Source organism: Calonectris borealis, chromosome 2 (assembly GCF_964195595.1).
Source record: "Calonectris borealis chromosome 2, bCalBor7.hap1.2, whole genome shotgun sequence".
NCBI classification, from domain to species: Eukaryota; Metazoa; Chordata; class Aves; order Procellariiformes; family Procellariidae; genus Calonectris; species Calonectris borealis.
The window spans coordinates 9,315,039-9,329,482 of NC_134313.1; the positions used below are offsets into that span (position 1 = coordinate 9,315,039).

The 14,444-nt window shown below is 46.1% G+C and overlaps 1 protein-coding gene across 1 annotated transcript in view; it reads left to right on the forward strand.

Annotated features, from left to right (window-relative positions):
* The first annotated feature begins 13,824 nt into the window (after positions 1-13,824).
* The window catches only part of NDRG1 (N-myc downstream regulated 1), a 39,938-nt gene continuing 39,318 nt past the window's right edge, over positions 13,825-14,444 (forward strand). The window contains exon 1 of the mRNA XM_075141126.1: positions 13,825-13,867. The gene's annotated coding sequence lies outside the window, so the exon portion shown is untranslated. The remainder of the gene's footprint in view (positions 13,868-14,444) is intronic.

Below are 14,444 nucleotides of genomic sequence, written 5' to 3' on the forward strand. Positions count from 1 at the left end.
TGATAATTTTTAAAGAGTTGCTTCTGAGATGAAAATAACCTACGATGTGTGGGACAAACAAAGCAATAAATGCATTCCAGCAGGGAAAGCACACTAAACAGGAAATCTTACATTCAGTAACAAATGTTCTTCATGTCATCCCTTATCAGTTTGCTCAGGGTCTTTCTGAGCTGAAGGGACACAAAGTGTTGTACAGGCGGTCTTTTCAGATACGGGGCCTCAAAGCTCAAAATGTTTTGTTTCAGTACGTTCATACTATTCTCCCAGGGTGAAGTTAGTATCAGTCATCCTGCTCAAATCTCTGATCTCGTGGCTCAGATGTGTTCACCACCAAAGGTGAGGCAATCCAGTGAAAGCTTTGAGATACAGGGCGCTCTTTTGCGGTGGTTAGATTCTCCCTTTTTGCAAGGCTGCCAGAGACCACACGTAGGTGGGTGACTACATTCAGGCCTTTCTACAAAGGGTATCTACGTGCACCCAAAATCTACTCATCCCACGATACTAATATTTGTGTTAGCTCCAATACTTGTAATTACTAATAACCTTGAAGTATTCAAGACTTAAACTCTGGCCTTGGTCCCCTATCTAGGAGATGATAGGGAATGTCCTCACCATTTCAATAATGAGCATTTTTGCCACAAACTGTCTCTTGAGATTCATTTTTAGTAAACCATAGCAAAGCAGGGTTCCTAACCTTAGCTCTACCCAGCAATGTAATACCAATGCTAATGAATAATAATTAGCCACGTTTGTAAAGCTTTGCTACGCGCTATTAAACACCTGTGGCCTTGCATCCATAGATGTTGTATCTCAGTGCTGGGTGATGAAATCCTCAGTTATGCTGGCAGACGCTTACAGACTTCAGTGAGGTAACAGGGCTAAACACAACCTTGCTGCCCAGCCTTTCTGAAAAGCTGCTTTTTCAGTTTGATACCGTTGGTGACCAGGCCACTGAGGACACGGGCTGCAGCAGCAGCATGTGTGCACGTGTATTCACTACAAACTGTGGAGCTCATGCCCACAGAGCTGTGATCACTGCTGGGCATTACCAGCTACGCAGTACGCTATGTAGTAAAGAGAAATAATATGTCTGAGCACTGTATCTTCTACCAAGGCTATCTTAGGATAGAAACTAGAAGGACTTATATATCCTAGCTAATAAACACAACTAGGCATTTAAGATGCATTTTTTCCAGCTACTGTGAACAGTGGTTTTGGTTGTTCCTTCTTACTCTGCTTGGCCTGTACTTTTCGTAAAAGTGGCAAGCCTTAGGGCTTTTTGCTATCTCTGTTCATTGGTTACTCCCCAAACAGCCTCGAGAGTCTTCAATGCTTGTGATGTCCTTGTCCTCAGCATATTCACCTGAATTCCTTCCTGCTCCAACTGCTGCTCCCCAGTCTGGTGCCTCTGAATCAAGTTCTATTCACCAGTGAGCTCTTCCCTTTCCAGTGACAACTGGAGCTGGAAATAGGCTGCGCAGCCACCCCCTACCAATAACCTTAATCAGTGTTTTCCAATCTAAAGCCCCCCCTTAGCTGTAGCTCTGCCAATGTTCATCACCTATTTGTTCAAAACAAAATACGATGTTTGGAGGTTTTAAGTGAGGTTGACCTGCTCACATTAAACCTCAGGTGTTTGCTCTATTAGATACTTGTTCTGAGCATTAAGACATGGGTTAGCAATGACCATCGTTCTTCCAAAATTGCCTTTGATTTTTAATTCTGAAAATTATTCTCTGCGTTTTGTGGTTGGGTATAGTTTGTTTAATCTAGCAATGACATCAAATATCATATGTACTAGTCTCCTGTAGACAAAATCCTGGAATTTTCCACACCCAGGGCTAAACCTAGATCATTCCTCTCTCTTACTACCAAAACTCTATTTGTTCTTGCAAGATATATCTTTGATCGTTTTTTAGAAAAGCACTAAGTCCATCTGCCCTTTGGGCATGGGATAACTCCATTTACTGCTAATTGCATATTATAGTAACTCAGACCTTATGTCTCTTTAATTTCTGCCTTGGGTTTTTAAAACTCTAAGCCTGCATCCCATATCCAGAGGACATGCTGCACTGTAGCATTTCAGACCAGCAACTGGTTATTTTGCCTAGTTAGATGAAGCCTCCAGAGTTCACCTTTTTAAGCAGTCTTGGCACCCTTCATTGTTCACTCTGTTTTATGCTGGTAATCCCAACGTTGCTGTGATCTACCCCATGCCTTCCTATGTTGGCTTTCCTTTGGGCCTGCTGCTTCCACTGAGCGGAACTTATTTTTGTTTCCCTAGCTTTATGTTAGTGTCTTAAACTTCTCTCTAATCTCAACCTCCCAAGCCACAACTTGTAGCTGTTGCCCCATTATATTCTCTGCCACTACTGAAAAGGGTTTGGCTTCATCATCCTTCCAGTTTCCTTTCAAATAGATGTAGGCTGCTGTTAGACCACCCCGAGTCTCCTGCTGCCAAGACTAAACAAGCCCAGCTCCTTTACCTTCTCCCTGAAGATCATGTGCCCTACCCCTCTACCTTTGCAGCTCTTTCCTGAGCTTTTTAAGGTTCTTGACATCCTGGTAGGTCCAAAACTGGTCTCATCACGCATGAGTAAAGGAGGTAATAATTTCCCTGGATCTGCTGGGCACAATTCTCCTGGTGTAACTCAGTGTGCAATGTGCACTACCTGTAATGAGAGCAGACTATTGCCTCTTACTCGTTCTGGCATCGACCACAAGCCCCAGAGTCCCTTTCATCTAGTCTGAGTCACTCAGTTCCCAACCTGTGCTGATGCGTGGGGTTATTCCACCCCAGGCACAGACCTCTGCACGTCTCCCTGCTCAATTTCAGGAAGGGAGGCACAATTGTTGGCACAATTCTCATGTTTCTCAAAGTCCTTCCGGGTTAAAGCTTTGTCACTTGGTATATCAATCACTTCCCCTCACTGAGCATCATCCTGAATTTGCTGCAGGGTGCATGCCCCTGGTCTCATCATCCAAATCGTTGATGAAGAGATTGAACAATACCGGACCATTGCGGCACTCCACTTGTTACTGGCCTTCAGCTGGATATTAAGCCATTGATTATTACACACTTTAAGCCTGGCAGTACAGCCATTTTTCAAGCCACACTCATGCAGCCCATACTTTCTCAACTTGAAAATAAGACTACTGTAGGTGATGGTGTCAAAAATGTTACCAGGGACAATGTATATTATATTCACCACTCTCTCTTCATTCATATAGCCAGTCTTTTCATCAGCAGCACTTTTCCAATTATCAGGAACTTCCACTGACTGACATGATGTTTTGCACATGATATTCATCAACCTGGCAATCACTCATCTCTGCTGGTTTCACTAGCTGCATGATTCGTACAGCAAAGAGCCCCTCTCCTTCTTTTCACCTTAGGCTGAGGAAAGCTTTCTCGGAGGTATGACTTGGATTGCAGTTGCTCTCCCTCTACTCTATTCTGTGGTATCTTGAGAACTCCTTCATCTTCCTTTCGCTTTTTCTTTCTGATAAAAATACAATAGTTATGTTTTCTTTATGGGAGTGTCTGTATATTTCTTAAAAAAACTTTCAGAGTTGCTCTTGAGTTAACTGAAAGCTGTTTAACACATCAAAAATTTCAGCTGCTGTGAGAAATAAGGCTACTGTCTTCCTTTTAGCACCCAATTTCAGGCGTGCTGCTGAAATTTCCCAGTGTTTTCCACCTACCCAGAGGCTGCCAGCGCAGGTGGTGCTTCATCTGCTGCAATTCTTCATTAGTGAGAAGTTTTTGAGGAGCACTCAAGGCTTGAGATGTTTGCAGGGGCTGTCCTCTGTTCAGTGTCTAACTCCAGTTGGATGCTGGAGGAGCCTGCTCAGATCTTCTGGATATGTGTAGGCTAAAAGGGGACAGGGCGTGAGCTCGACACCCAGATCCTTGACTGCCCACAGACTTAATTGCTATTTTGCTCCCTGGCTCTGGTCCGGCCTTTTCCCAGGAGCTGTCAGCAGGCAGCATGGAGAAGATCACGTTACAGCCTATGAAGTCCCCCAAAGCTGTCCCATCAGGCTCTGCATCCTCCTGCATGCTCATATGGCTCCATGCATACCCTGGGGTACACAACACATCCCTTCAGCTTCGTGCCATAAAAACATCACTCTCATGGGTTGCAACCTCGCCCTCAGATTATTTCAGAGCCTTTGAACTCAAAACACATTAAAAAAATAATGATCGTGTCTTAGGACCTCGGGGATACCACTTGTAGCACAGAAGAGAGCCAGGGCCAAGTGCCATACACCGTGTATGGGGTCAATCTGCCGCAGAGGGATGGTCCTAAGACGTGAAGCCTCAGCCAGCCACACCACTTAGTGTTGGGGCCAGACTCGGGGTTTTGGACATTTTATATTTAGCAGTATGGACACAGCATCTGTTCGAGGTGCAGCCTGTACAGGCCAAAACTTAAACCCAAAGTGGGATTTTTTTGTGATTCATTTGATTTGCTAATCTGAAACAGATTTACCATGTCTTGTTTAATAGGGAACAGCCTTTAAAGCTATTAAATGAATGAATTGCTGATTTAACGCTGGCTGTTTGATTCTGAGCAACTGTTTTGAAATGGCTGGCAAAAAGAGCTCGTCCAGTTTTGCTGCAAGAGCTGCAAACATCTTACCTATTGCTTTCTTCTCCTGTCCCTACTCCCTCCTGTCGTGGTTTAACCCCAGCCGGCAGTTCAGCCCCACACAGCCGCTCGCTCACTCCCCCCCAGTGGGATGGGAGGGAGAATCGGAAGGGTAAAAGTGAGAAAACTCATGGGCTGAGATAAAGACAGTTTAAGAGGTAAAGCAAAAGCCGTGCACACAAGCAAAGCAAAACAAAGAATTCATTCACCACTTCCCATCGGCAGGCAGGTGTTCAGCCATCGCCAGGAAAGCAGGGATCCATCACGCCTAACGGTTACTTGGGAAGACAAACGCCATCACTCCGAACGTCCCCCCCTTCCTTCTTCTTCCCCCAGCTTTATATGCTGAGCATGACGTCCTATGGTATGGGATATCCCTTTGGTCAGTTTGGCTCAGCTGTCCTGGCTATGCTCCCTCCCAGCTTCTTGTGCACCTGGCAGAGCATGGGAAGCTGAAAAGTCCTTGACCATGTAAACACTACTTAGCAACAACTAAAACATCAGTGTGTTATCAACATTATTCTCATTCTAAATCCAAAACACAGCACTATACCAGCTACTGGGAAGAAAATTAATTATATCCCAGCCAAACCCAGGACTTCGTCTTAGGGCTACACACCCGGTCTTTGTCAAATGATGCCTAAAATGACCCCTTAACCAGACTGTAATAAAAAATTGCTGTTTGGTCCTATCTCCTCTGTAGCACCCTCTTTAAAATTTCTGCAAGAAGTGAACCAACCACATCTTCTCTGCCTGAACACAGGGCAGGGGAGAAACCTGAGGTATTTTTTTCATAGTTGTTTGTATTTTACGCCCAGGAGCCCAAGACCATGAATGTGGTCCCAGGTGGTCCCAGGTCTGTTGGTGCAGTCCGCTCTGAGTACATGGTGCCAACCAGCAAAATTACTTTGTGCTTCCTTGACTGTGGGTTCAAAGCTGTAAGAGCAGCATTTATAACCAAAAACTTTAGAAAACAGCTGTAGCCATCTAACTGATCGCAAGCGATACATGTCATTTAGGGTCTTGCAGAACCAGACTTTCTTTTAGCTAATTGCTTGGCTGTGTTATTGCTATGTAAATGTGTGCTCAGGGCAACAGGACATATACTTTTCAGTGCATTTTCAAGCAGAGGGCACATGTCATTACTACGTTAGGAAGATTAGACAACGATCAGGTCTTTTACCAGCTCTTCCTTATCAGACATAAGTGAGGACAAAGCTCTGACTTGTTCCTGTGCTCCTCAAACCGATAGGCACTGGCCAGCCTGTTTTGCTTGAATTCAAGCCATCTCAGCCCTGGTGGGTTCAAAAGTTCAGCTGAGATATGAGTTGGATGTTCCTTCAGAGAGGCTGTGAAAAAGGGAGCGGGAAGGATTCTGGTACACACACGTGTATTTGTGCCTATGTATTTATGTGTATAGCAATGCCTCGGCCAGACTGAGAGGGAGGAAGAGGTGAGGGGGAAGGAATTACTTTCCAGATATCTAGCTAGTAGAGAAACTTCTTTAAAAATATAATAACTAAGGATGGGGACTAAAGGGAGAGAGGGGAGCACAAGTATTTCAGTTCTGGAGCAAATTTGCTCAGCCAAATAATGACCACAGAGAATCAAAAAGACATCAGATTGCATTTGGTGCCATCTGCCCTGATCAGTACAGGAGTTGCAGACATGTCGGCTGATGTCACCCGCACCAAAGTGTTTGGAATCAGGAGGTTTTCTGGTGGCTTCCAAGTCCTGTGATCTCTTGCTCCAAATGGCCTAACTTATCAGAGCACACGCTCATACCCAGCACCGCCCTGGTCACACATCTCTGCAAGGTCTGTTCTACACAAATGACTTGAAGTCTCCCAGCTTGCCATATGTTGCTTGTGCAGCTGCCAAATGAATTCAGTTTGAACGTCCCTAATGCTGTGCCTCTAGGGTGGATATGTGCAGGGTTTTCCTCGTCATGCTCAAGTATATAGAATCCCCATTTCCTAGTATGTGAAAGCAGATTTTATGAAAAGACATTTACAACTTAAAAGTACATCTTTGAACTTTGAATTTGCAGCAGAGGACAGCAGTTGCAAGTAATGGTCAAATTGTCCCCACTCAGTGAATGGGGATGGAGATTCCTGATACTCCAAGGTGTTGGCTAGGCAGACTGAGGGAGGATTACAGCTGCAAGAAGTTGTAGATGACCAACTGTGGGCATCAGTTGGGCTCTGTTAAATTCTCTACCCATCCAACACTTCAGAAGTTGAATTAGTGACCTGTGTAGCTTGTCTTGTTGTAGGTCATTTTGGGAAGAAAAACAAAGATGCTACTTCAAGAAGGAGAAATGGCAAAAGGTAGTTGTTAATGCCGAAGGCAGTACTTTCTAACTGGCTTCCTTTAGCCAGAATAAACCCTTTCTGATAAACGCAAAGTTTCTTGTTGGGAATGGGATGGAGAAGGCCACCTACCTCTGAGAGAGCTGAGAAAAATCCCCTCTTATTTACAACCTTGCAGCGTTTCATTTCTCCTACCTCTGACTGCTGTGTAGGGTTACAGCACTGCTTTTAGTTCACAGTTAAAACAGGTCTCTCTACTTCCTTGCCTGCTCATAGTTGACCACAAAAAGAATCAACATGAATAAAAAGAGAATAATATCTCATGCCAGCTCAGTAAAGCTACATCTGTAAGGGAACTTATTGTCTTCATCTGTATGTTTAGTGTAGATCCCTAAAGAAACAAGCTCAATACGATTGTACATACGTGTGTACGTGTGTGTTTAACAAGTGGACAGGTCTGAAGAGTGCAATATTCCTCCAGCAGGACTAAATAAACTCATGCAAGGGGCTATCAGGTACCCATAAAACCAATTCTTTGATCTCCCAGCAGCCCCAAATAGCTTTCTGTTTAGCCCATTGGTGCACGGCGCTGTACTGCTTCTTCTGCCCAGTGGCAAGCAGGTGGCAAAGAAGTGAAACACAAAGAACCCATATGAGTAGACGACTTGAGACTACATCAGGACAGGTAATTAGCAGCAGTGCATTACACTCTGATTGTAGTGAGTGTGCAAGCTGAATTCACCTGAATCTCTGTAGTCCAAAATGCGGGTACCAGTAAGATCTTTAAAACCCCTGTTGGGTTGCCACCAAATCAGGAAGCACTTTTCTTTACCATTTGATGTGCAAAACCTCTGTCATCCTGGGAAGAGGAGTTGCTCTAGATCCTAACCGAAACCCCAGTTGGGATTTCTTCTCTTTTGTCTTATCCTGTGCAAGTTTCAGAGTCCCTGCTGGCTTAATCTTTGCACAAAAGATGGCTTTGAAAATGGAGGCTCTCTTCGTGAGTTCTTGGTGTGAGAGGCAGGTTTTAATCTAGAAATTGCACTTTGAGCCTTTTCTGTTTGGAGGAGGAGTGGAAGTACGCCGCAAGTCTTTGGCTTAGACAGCTACACTCTTCGCTGGGTAAAAAACTGGCTGGACGGCCGAGCCCAGAGAGTTGTTGTCAACGGAGTTAAATCCAGTTAAATCGGTCACGAGCGGTGTTCCCCAGGGCTCAGTACTGGGGCCGGTCCTGTTCAATATCTTTATCAACGATCTGGACGAGGGGATCGAGTGCTCCCTCAGTAAGTTTGTAGATGACACCAAGCTGGGCGGGAGTGTTGATCTGCTGGAGGGTGGGAAGGCTCTGCAGAGGGACCTGGACAGGCTGGATCGATGGGCTGAGGCCAAATGTATGTGGTTCAACAAGGCCAAGTGCCAGGTCCTGCACTTGGGCCACAACAACCCCAGGCAACGCTACAGGCTTGGGGAAGAGTGGCTGGAAAGCTGCCCAGAGGAAAAGGACCTGGGGGTGCTGGTTGACAGCCGGCTGAACATGAGCCGGCAGTGTGCCCAGGTGGCCAAGAAGGCCAACGGCATCCTGGCCTGTATCAGAACTAGTGTGGCCAGCAGGAGTAGGGAGGTGATCGTGCCCCTGTACTTGGCACTGGTGAGGCTGCACCTCGAATCCTGTGTTCAGTTTTGGGCCCCTCACTACAAGAAGGACATGGAGGTGCTGGAGCGTGTCCAGAGGAGGGCAACGAAGCTGGTGAAGGGCCTGGAGCACAAGTCTTATGAGGAGCGGCTGAGGGAACTGGGGTTGTTTAGCCTGGAGAAGAGGAGGCTGAGGGGAGACCTCATCGCACTCTACAACTACCTGAAAGGAGGTTGTAGTGAGGTGGATGTTGGTCTCTTCTCCCAAGTAACAAGCGATAGGACGAGACGAAATGGCCTCAAGTTGCGCCAAGGGAGGTTTAGATTGGACATTAGGAGAAATTTCTTTACTGAAAGAGTGGTCAGGCCTTGGAACAGGATGCCCAGGGAAGTGGTTGAGTCCCCATCCCTGGAAGTATTTAAAAGATGTGTAGATGAGGCGCTTAGGGACATGGTGTAGTGGGTATGGTGGTGTTGGGTTGACGGTTGGACTCGATGATCTTAGAGGTCTTTTCCAACCTTTATGATTTTATGATTCTATGATTCTATGATTCTAAGTCCCAATTCCCCTTCCAACTGTAGCAGGGATATGAAACTATCTCCCCGCCTTCGCAATGACATCTGTGAACTGCAGAACCAAATTCTTCCTTTTTCTTGTCTGGCTTGATGAATTTTTGTTATTTTTACAAAATGCATAGCTCCAACAGGAGAATTTGCAAGCAAAATGGTGTGCAATGGCTATATATCCACCCTGTAGACTGTGGTTAAGACTTTTTCCTGGTAAGCTGAAGAGGTGTTGCTCAAACCCAACTGAGTTAAGTATGGTATCTGAAACCGAGTCCCGCCGATGCCTGCACTATCCGTGTGTTATGCACTGTGAGGCAGTACTAGAAAAGGCACTGACTGACCATAGGTATTCATCTCTTGGAGAGAACTCAGTCAAATACCTTATGTGGAAATAAACATAAAATCTATTTTAGACCTTGTCTCTCTTGGCTTTTTCTCTTGGCTAGCTTTAATATTTACCACTCATCATGTTGACATCTCAGAAACCCAATTCTTAGGCACTTAGTTGTCTGCATGCATTGGACTGAAAGCCTGAGTGGCGAACGTGGGGCCGGGCAGCCCTGTCACTCGGCAGCTGAGTCCTGCTGGGGATTTAGTTCATAGATTCCACCCCAATTAACAAAACTTCCTGCAAAAATATTTCCTTTGGTAAAATGCTACACCAAAAACCTCCTGAAGGGACATACCTATTCAAAGCAAAACAAAACAAAACAAAACAAAAACCCATCCCCTCCATTCATCGAATGAATTTACAGATAAACCCTGGTCTTCTGAAATATTTTTAAAAAATCTATTTCCTTTGCAAATGGCAGGAAGTTCATATTGCAAGACCAACTAAATGACTCAACCCACATCTATGCTTTTGCTGAACCAGCTAAACCTGCCAAAAAGAGTTTCCAAACTGGAAATAAGTACTTATGTGGGGATATGAATAATATCAGGCAAATCTCTGAGAAGGGCATGTGAATCTGCAAGCCGTGGTGTTATTTATTTATATTTTTTATTGAGGTCAGTGCCCTTGGTTCAAAGCTGCATTGGATAATTTTTGGAAGGACAACCGATCCGTATGGCTACATGTCAGCATCATCAAGGAATCCAAAGGCAACAACAAAAGGCTGTAGTAGAGTAAAATTCCCAGTGGATGGGGTGTGATATTTGATGGGTCACACAGGGAATTCTTTTGACATGAACCAGCAAACATCAAGTATATTTTTCATAAAACATGTAGCTTAATCCAAAATTATCCCTGCTGTATTGTTAGTGAGAACAAGGGAACACCCAGTTACTTTTGCAGTGACTAATAGTATTACCACTGCTTAAATGTAAACAGTGTGCAGAGATCTTTGTAAAGAAATGCACAATATTTTTTGCAAAATATCATGCTGTGCTCTTACTTTATTTTCCTTCTTTGCTGCTGCAGCACAACCACTGAAATTTCCTGTGTTAATGCTGGCATGGCAGGAAATATAATGTCAAAGGAAAGAAGAACAGTTTCATAATTAAAATTTGTTTCCATAGCATTGAAATAGATGGAATTGCTACCCTTCAGGGGACTTTGGATCAGGTCTCTGGTCTGGGGGTTCTTCATTTGCACCACCACCCTTTCCCCTGGAGCCTTGTAAGCATTGATTAGTTAATGGCTTTAAAGTGCTATTTGAATGCTGACATATTGTTACTGCCAGGTACTGGAACACATAGGCAGGTTTCTGCTCAGCACATACGATTAGTCCTTCTCTAGCATGGAAGTATAGTGTGTATGTGCATATGTGTCTGTGTGTGTGCATATACCTACAATAACCCAGTTTAGTAAAACAAAATAAAACAGTAAATCAAGGACTTGTTTACTTTACTCTTAAAAATCTTGGAGACCTAAGCTGCGATCTCAAGTGAAAGCCATAGACAGCACTGGAGAGGGACTGTGCTTTGAGATTAGTTTGAACAGCCCGTTCACTGGTACAGGAATGGGCATCTCTGGCTGGGCAGCCACTGCCCGTAGAGGTGCTCTTCGGAAAAGGACAAGTGCATGCCAGCTGCATAAAACTGGTCTATTAAATAAAATAATATTTGTAGTAGAAGCACTCATTAGCTTTTCAGTGGGCCCATGTGGGTGGCAACTTGTCTCCCTAGCACAGTGGTTGCTAAAGGACGCACGTCTGTACATGTACAGATACTGGTACAGGAGCCACTCAGCTCCCATGGGAATGCGGTGTGAGCAGCCGAGCAGCCCAGCACAGCGTGAAAGCTCAGGAGGCAGCGGCTGTTGCACTGTCAGCAGGCCACCCTGGCAAATTAAGCCTTGAAATTCCTGTTTTCCCTACCTGCCTTCTAAGTAGACTTTTTTAAGCAGAGAGGAATGACGTTCCCCAAGCTTTCAGCTGTGCTCCTTTCTGGCACATGGCAGGATTTGGCTCTTCGAGCACAAACTTCAGCAATTACATCTTCACATCGTAAAATACTTCCTAACTTGGATTTTTGGAATTTTCTTTTGCAATCCACCAATCACCCTCAAAAGACACTGTAAATCACCATGTTATTCTCAGGCATAACTAGCAAAATAGCTGGGAAGAGTGCTTGAGCTGGTGATGGCTCAGTTTGGATGCACACATTTCCAGGCTTTCCTACTCACGTGGGCTAGCAGCTACTGACTCCTGGGGGCTTCTACCTGCCTGTCTCCAACATTTTTGAGGATCCAACACTCCATGTGATTTAAGTAACAAACAAACTGTGAAGGTCAAAGCAAAGGAAAACACTTCATTCCAGTTCTCCAGTCTGTTCCAGACTCAGTACTTGGTTTTACTGCAAAAGTCTGCATTTAGTGCACAAGGAACAGTTAATTCTGTTTGAATCTCTGGAGCTTTCAGCCCCTTCCCCAAAAAGCAGCCAAGCACGGCGGACTGAAAATCTGCTTGAGGATGGGCCAAACCACACAGTTCAGACACTGACCCAGATCTATTTTCTGAAGGACTGAATGTCTCTGAGCTAGGATTTTGTTTCACGGTCAGATGAAGGAAGGATTAATCCCTTGGAAAATTAGTCAGGCCCATCTTCTTGTTCTAGCATTTGCACTTGTTCCATAACTTTAGGAGCCACCGAGCTAGACAGATCTTCCATAACAAACACAGCAAGCCAGGGATTTGATGACATAGTTTTGAAGATGTGACTTCAAAATAGGCTCAGTTGCAAATTAAATTATTTGTGATGGTTTCATTGGTTTCCTGGCCTCACAGTTTAACACGTGTATGAAAAAGGTTAGATCTTTTATGATAAGAAAAACAAAGAAAGCACACACACAGCGGCACTGTGTCTTAGAATGATAAATGCTTCTCTCATGTTTTAGAAATACTTTTCATCCTTGCAGACGTTAACTAATCAAAGGTAAGAAAACATGATAAGATATTTCCTTTATAGAACACTTAGCAATATTTCAGAGTTATTGCTGCACAACGTGGTCTCCCACCATTTCATAGTGAAAAAGGAACCAGACTTCCAGGGTCCTTTTTCCGAAGGCAGAACTTTCCGAGTCAGGTGCAGAAGCTGGGTTAGGAGGAGAGAAGCTGATGTGCATTTGAACAGCAGCGAGCTTTTATAGACTGGACTTAATAAGTTTATTGTATAGCTGAGAAAACAGAGGTAAAGTGTTTAACAGAGTTTCAGGAATTTCTGATTTCCTCTTCAGGCCACTACATCAGGGAGTATAACATGCTGTGGATTTCATCAGTTTGGGTCACAGTAACCTGCCATAAAAGTGAGGCTGTTAAGTGAAATCACACGCTTGGGGTAAGCGTGCTTTACAGAATAGCCACAGAAAAAGCAGCTCAGGCTGTCACAGTTTAACCTCCCCTTAGCGGGTGGCTACACGCAGAACTGTGTATATAGAGATATTCTTTACTCAGCAGGCTAGGGCCTCTTTTTGGAATAAACGATTAGCTGCGCTTCTTGCCAAAGAGCTGTTTGCTGGGAAACTCACACAGCACTTGCAGCACCCTCTGAACTTCATCAGAAATTCGTGAAGGCATTATTTTGTTTCTACTGCAGTCAGAGTTCCTTCCTCGTGGTCACGTTAATCTATGTAAGATTTTGCAATTCAGGATCTGGTAAACAGACTTATTTTTATATAGTAGTACATATGTCCACACAGCTTTGACCACCTGTGCCAGGACCCCGCTGTTGCAGTCCTTTCCCGAGACTGCTACTCTTTCGGTCCTTGGGCAAACCCCCTGCACACACTTGCCTCTCCTCAGCAAATTGTGTGAAACCCCTTCTTCCCGGCACAGTAACGCTTCGGGAACCAGGGCGGCAGGTCTCAGCCGTTCACTGCTCCCAAAGCTTGCCCGGAACGGGGATGTCAGAGCCTCTCCCCGGCTGGGCTGCGCGCCTGGAGAAAGGGGGGACCCGGGCTTGCGGGTGTGCACCGGGGTTCCCCGCTGATATTTAGGGACCCTATGCAGAACAGGCATCCGGGGTGTAGCTGCCGCAAACGTCTGCGGGCGACGCCGGGAGCCCTGGGGCGCTGGGATGGGCGGGCGGAGCCCCGGAACGGGTGGCGGCCCGCCCCGTGCTCCCGTCGGGGAGGCGGTGGCGGCGGCGACGGCGGGCAGCGCCGCCCGGCGGGCGGGGCGCGGGCTATAAATCCGCCCTTCGCCGGCAGGCGGGCAGCGGTCGGAGCGCAGCGGCAGCGCAAGGAGAGCGGTACCGCAGCAGGTAAGGGAGGGTCCCTCGGTTTACCCACCCACCCACCCACCCACCCACCCACCCACCCACCCATCCATCTAACAACCTATCTATCCGTGCACCTACCTATCCATCCATCTACCTACCCGCTCCCGCGGGCCTCGCAGCCACTTCGAGGGCGCATCCTTGCATCACCCTGATCCTTTTTCTTATCAATAATCCCTTCCCCCCCCCGTCCTCCCAAGCAGGGCTTTTCCGGCTGCCGGCGGAGGAGCGGGTGGCTCTTAGCGGGGTGGTGGTTCCGCGCTGGCGGGAGGGAGCAGCGGATGGGACACCCGAGCCGTACCCTGGCCCTTCTCGGTGGTGGGGGCAGCTGCTGGGTGCTGCGGCCACGGTCCAGGCTCCCCTGGCAGCAGCGGACTTGGCTGGGCTGGAAAACAGCTGTGAAACGAAGGCACATACTTCTCCTGCAGCCGTTGGCTGCTGGCGCTTGTTGCTTGTGTGTCTTTGCTCTCGCAGCTCAGCTCTGCGTTGGATTTGGAGCAGAGGACAGACTTGACTGGTCCGTCACCTTTACTAGTCAGTTGTTTCAGTGGCGTTATTGTCT